We start from the raw sequence: 6,249 nt of genomic DNA, 5'->3' as shown, positions 1-6,249 counted from the left end.
AAAGTTCAATATCAATCAAGATTTTGCAGATTTGGTTCCTTGCTGAAGGCCTTCTTCTTGGCTTGCAGATGAGTGCCTTCTCACTGTGTCCTCACATTGTGGCGACAGAGAACTCTGCTTCCTCTTTCTATTACAAGAACACCAGTCCTACTGGATTAGGGCCTCGTCCTTATGAACTTATTTAATCTTACCTCCTTAGTTCATTTGTCTTACTATGATAAAATGCCACAGGTAACTTATAAAAAACAAATTTATTTAGACATAGTTCTGGAGGCTAGGAAGTCTGAGATCAAGGCAGCAGCAGACCGGCTTGTCTGGTGAGGGCCGCTCTCTGCTTCCCAGATGGTGCCATGATGTTGCATCCTCCAGAGGGGAGCAACGCTGTCCTCACATGGCAGACAAGAAGGGACGAACCCCCTCTATCATGCCTTTTGATAAAGCACCTAACCCCATTCACAAGGGCTCCACCCTCATGACTTAATCGTCTCCTAAAGGCGGCTCCTCTTAATGCTATTACATTGGTGATTAAGTTTCAACACCAATTTGTGAGGGGACACCAATATCTAAAGCATAGGACCTTCTAAAATCCCTATCTCCAAATACAGTCTCACTGGGAGCTAGGACTTCAATACACAAACTAGGGGGTTGGGGGCAGAAAAGACACCATTCAGTCCATAGCAGTGACCCATGGCTAGTTGCTCAATCTCACTTTTTTCCCTCATCTGTAAAATAAGATAAAAATAGTAGCTACCTCATAGAGTTGTGAAGATTAAAATATTTCATATGGAGTGCTCTGTGATGTCTTAGATCTAGTACCTGCTTAGTTAAGGTTGGCTGTTATCAGCAGAGGTAATTAACAATAGAATTTGAACTCCAAGAATCAGTAGACCTTCTCCAAGGGCTAAGAAAGCCAGCAGATTCCAGGGAAGAATAGAAAGCCTAAAGGACTATTTCTGCAACATTCTGCCTGTCTGCTATGATGTCTTGATGTAGTTGAAGAGTATTTTTTCCCTTGAGGAATTTTTTCTTTTTTTTTTTTTTGAGACAAGGTCTCACTCTGTCACCCAGGCTGGAGTGCAGTGGCATAATTATTATGGCTCACTGCAGCTTCAACCTTCCCAGGCTCAAGTGATCCTCCTGCCTTAGCCTTCCAAGTAACTGGGACCACAGGTGCACACCATCATGCCCAGCTAATTTTTGTATTTTTTATAGAGATGGGGTTTGCCCAGGCTGGTCCTGAACTCCTGGGCTCAAGTTATCTGCCCACCTAGGACTCTCAAAGTGCTAGGATTACAGGCATGTAGGACTTCAATACACAAACTAGGGGGTTGGGGGCAGAAAAGACACCATTCAGTCCATAGCAGTGACCCATGGCTAGTTGGGGTCCCGTGCCCGGCTGGAAATCTTTTTGATATCTTTTCTCCTGTACCTTCTTCCCTGTTCCCCAATCCCAATACACCCACAAGGACAGTTTGGTTCTTTCGGTTTTATAGTCAGAAGCATGTACCAGACCCTGTACTCAATCAAGAACTGGGCTTCTCAGAACAAGGACACAAGTTCCTTGTCTTTCCATTTCCCTTTTCGCTTCCCTCCACCTCTTCTTGTTGGGGACAGCCTTTGTCTAATATCCTTTATTTAAGAGACTTAATTGCTATCCCCCAGTGCCTGTCAGTGTCTTTCAGAGGACCTCATGTAAACAAGGCTCCAGGTGGCCTGTTCTGATTTCCCAGATTTACCAGAGGGGTAACATCCTGTTAGGACATTCATCAAAGATAACATTTAGTGAGGTCCAGAGCAGTGACTCAGGCCTGTAATCCCAGCACTCCGGGAGCCTGAGGCGACAGGATTGCTTGAGGCTAGGAGTTCAAGACCAGTTTGGGCAACATAGCCAGAACCCATCTCTACGAAAAGTAAAAATAACCAGATGTGGTTGTGTGTGCCTGTAGTCCCCGCTATTCAGAAGGCTAAGATGGGAGAATCCTTTGAGCCTAGGAGTTCAATGTTATAGTGAGCTATGGTCTTGCCATTGTACTCCAGCTTGGGCAAGAGAGCAAGGGCCTATCTCAAAAAAAAAAAAAAAAATAATAATATTTAGTATGTCTAACCCCATTTGAGGCTTGCAGAAGTTACTGGACTTGCACTAAAGTACCCAGTTAATCAGTTAATGACAAGAGCTGGCCCTGTTCAGTGCTTTACTATGTTATACTGCATTGCCATTCAAAATGTCTTGTCTCCTAAAGGAATTTTCTCATCAGAATTATTCCTATTGACAGTGTCCCCTTTGCAAAAAGCAACTAGCATCTTGAGTAAGAAAGCTACCCAGTCTTTGAATTTGAGTTCATCCATCCATTCACCACGCATTCATCTACACATATTAACTGGTAACCTATTTGGGGTAGTACATGTAGAGGATTCGAGATTAAGACTCACATTTCCCCTATTCTCACAGAGCTTACAGTCTAGCAGAAGCAATTAAAATAATTTGCAATGCAGAGAGCAAAAGCTGCTTAGGGAAGACTTCTCAGAGTGAGTTCCTGCAAAATAGAGACCTAAAGGATTGGGGAGAATTAGCTAAGTAAAATGATGGTGGAAGGGAGGTGATAAAATGATATGAAATACTGTGCGAACTGTGTAACTGCAGACTTGTAAGACTGTTATTAAACAGATATCCCTCCAGAGCTCTCCAATTTCTCTCCCAGGTCTTCTTCCAGCAAAGTCTCTATCTCTGCTCCTTTGGCAGAATAAGCCCCCTTTTAACCTGTGTTACTCTGCTTTATAAATGGTTATTTTATTGTTATTAGTATATTCTTGGGTTTGACCTGGAGATAAGGGCCTATCTCTAATCAGGAGTGACCTGATTTTTATGTCAATTACCTGGGAAGAGATCATCAAACCAGATCCTGGGGCTTAGAGACGGATGTAAGGGGATTGTAGAATGGGATTTTGTTTCCCTTGGTCTTGATCCTGAAGGATAAATGATACATGTTAGTTAGGCAAAGGGTGGTTAAAAGAGTGTTTTTCAGTTTTTTTTTGATTGAGATTCATAGTATGAAATACATGTAACGTTGCAACCCAGAATATACTCATGTGGCTGAACGTTTCCCTAATTTGTGTTTTGGGAAAAAATACCCTTATTACATGTGATACGATCTGCTATTTTGTATTTTGGATTCTGATCAGTGTTTTTCAGATCCTTTAATGGATCACAAAATCAACTTAGTGAATCATGATGACCACCTTAAAAAATCAAATAGAAGCAGTCACGCAAAGATGGGATGGGAAACAGCGAAGAAGATACCCATACACTGTGGTCAGTATTTTGGAGCTAAGTCCATATTTTGGACTTCCTAATCCCCTCTGTTTCTTACATAATTTGTGCCTGGTTGTATGAAACTTGAGACAGATGAGTGGTTATGGCTGTGGGTTCTGAAGTATGAAGTCTGGAATCTTGACTGTGTTACTCAACAGCTGTGTGACATGGGCACTTGACCTACTTACCATGTGTTTAAAATGGGGATAATAACAGTTCTTATCTAGTTGCAAGAATTCAAGGAAATAATGCAGTGCTTGGCACAGAATCAACATTCAGGAAATATTAGCAATTATATTTCTTTCACTTTTATTTTCCCCAAATATTAAGTACTCTGTTTTGTCTTAATTCAGCTTTTCCTAGCTTGCGAAGTAGGACCAAGGGAAGAGATGTGTGTATTGACATAGAAGGCTCTGGAAGCCAGATTGCTACGGGCAGCAGATATCAAAGAGGAAGAATCACAAGAGGAAACTGAAAGCCCAAGGGTCACAGCGGAGGGCCTCAGTTCTTCCAGTGCTAAACCTCCAAGGTCCAGGGTTTTATTTTCTTAAAGAAAGCAGTTCCTCTCTGTAATAACGACATTTTTGGCCCTAGCTTCTTGCTTCCTGTCTAGGTCAAATTCCAGTTTGTTATAGAAACTTGACTGAACTTGAGTGTGTATTTTCCCACAAATTTCTACTTGACATTCCTTGAGGTTGTGATCCTTGCTTGGGTACCTTTACTGTTGGCCATCTTCTGTTCACTGCGTTTACTTTTTTCCTGCATCTGGCAAAACAACGTTTTTTTTTTAATTTTAATACCTGGGATTTCAAGAGAAAGTATATTGAACAATACGATGAGAAGACTATATTCTACAATGCCATCTTTCAGAGGCAAAAGTATTCTATAGGAAAAACATTTAATACATTTGGTGTATGCTTCTTACCTATTTCCATTCCAAAATATAACAGATGACATGTACCTGTGAAACACTCCCATAAACTATACTTGGAAACTCAAAAAAATTACGATTTTTAGAAATGATATATATAAAACATTTTGTAAGCATGTAAACTATGAAATTAACAATTTAAAGGTTTCTTAAAATTTTTTGCAAGGAAAAACATAAATATCACTCTTTTAAAAATATGCAGAACTTTAAAAAATGTTAATTTTTCTAAACCTCTGCGCTACAGAAAAACATTGTTACAATTATGTACAGCCTTTACAAATTCCTCTTACATCATTTGATGATTAAAACTATTTAATATTCAGATAAAATACACAAATATTTTTTCAAATCAGAACATTTAAAAACACGTAGATTTTTCTGGAACAATAAACGTTTTTATTTTTAACCAGCTCAGATCTCGAATTAAAACCCAGTATTCCCGTCATCACTCTTTCCTATAAAAATACGACAGCGTTTTCAATGAGAGTGTAAACAAACTATTGTTTCAGGTTTTACTTACAACTGGAGCTGCCTTACAAAATCCCTGCCCTGCCCATCTGCCGTGGTTCCAAATAAGTTTCCAAAAGTGAATCTTGCCATTTTCAATACTTCCTCCTTTGGGTCTATTTATTCCGAAGCCTGTTTTTCTCATTTTTTTTTTTTCCCCCAAGACAGATTTGTGTGAGCCCCTTTTTTACCATAACATTTGCTTTTTCTGCTTATGACTGTAAGAATTCCAGAAGCCAAATGTTAATATTTTGTTGTCAGTTCTTTGAGCCTTCATTTTTTCCGTCTATTGAGCCCCCTTTTTTAACCAGAACTTTGTTTCTGAGGGCACAAAAGAGCAAAGAGGCTCGGGGCGGTGGCTCACGCCTGTAATCCCAGCACTTCGGGAGGCTGAGGCGGGCGGATCACGAGGTCAAGAAATGGAGACCATCCTGGCTAACACGGTGAAACCCTGTCTTACTAAAAATACAAAAAATTAGCCCGGTGTGGTGGCGGGCGCCTGTAGTCTCAGCTACTCAGGAGGTTGCGGCAGGTGAATGGCGTTAACCCGGGAAGCGGAGCTGGCACTGAGCCAAGATCGCGCCACTGCGCTCCAGCCTGAGCAACAGAGCCAGACTCTGTCTCAAAAAAAAAAAAAAAAAAAAAGCCGGCTGTGGTGGCGCGCGCCTGTAATCCCAGCTACCCAGGAAGCTGAGGCAGGAGAATCGCTTGAACCTGGGAGGCGGAGGGTGCAATGAGTCTAGATCGCGCCACTGCACTCCAGCCTGGGAGACAGAAAAACACTCGTCTCAAACAAAAAAGTGGGGAGCAGAGAGTCGGGCGTGGACACGGGAAGGTATCGTGACATGACTGGGTTGGTGGGGGCTGAAAAGTTTGTCCTGGCGAAGAAGTTAACATGTTTATCCGGATCACCGTTTGTTAAACTTAATGGAGGTGAACACCAACCCGTCAGTAGCTTCACCCAGCCGAAACAGGAAATCCGGCAGGCCAGGGAGAAGCTGAAATCTGCAAGGAACGGGCTGGGCTGGAGGCGGCGCCAGGGCAGGAGGGGCAGGTGGGGGCCCGCGGGAGCCACGAGCCAGAGCCGGAAGGGCGGGACCCAGGGGGCAGGGCCTAGCCAAGAGATGGGCGGGGCCTGGGCGGAGTCTACCGGGAGCCGCGTCGAGCCGGGGCGGAGCGAGGACCCCTGGGAGAGCTGTCTTCTCAAGGGCTGAGGAGCGGCCTGCACCTGATGGAGAGCAAATGGTTGTTTCCACACGTGGAGAACTTTTAACGAACACGTGAGGAAGGCGGGCAATGTCTGTGGAAAAACTAACTCACAACCCAGGCGTCCTACTCCAGCCCCCAGGGCGACAGCTTGTTTACAGTATTTCTGAAGGTCTCTGTCCCCTTTTGTCGGCCCCTCCTCCTACGCTAGCCCCGGCTTCGGGCTTTGAGTGAGGCTTTGGTAGAGGAGAGGCCGCCGCAGGCGCCCCAGCCGGCGAAGCCCACCAGCATGCGG

This window comes from Colobus angolensis, unplaced genomic scaffold, assembly GCF_000951035.1.
Source record: "Colobus angolensis palliatus isolate OR3802 unplaced genomic scaffold, Cang.pa_1.0 Scaffold414, whole genome shotgun sequence".
Classification (NCBI taxonomy): Eukaryota; Metazoa; Chordata; class Mammalia; order Primates; family Cercopithecidae; genus Colobus; species Colobus angolensis.
Note: the sequence above shows the minus strand (reverse complement) of the source record.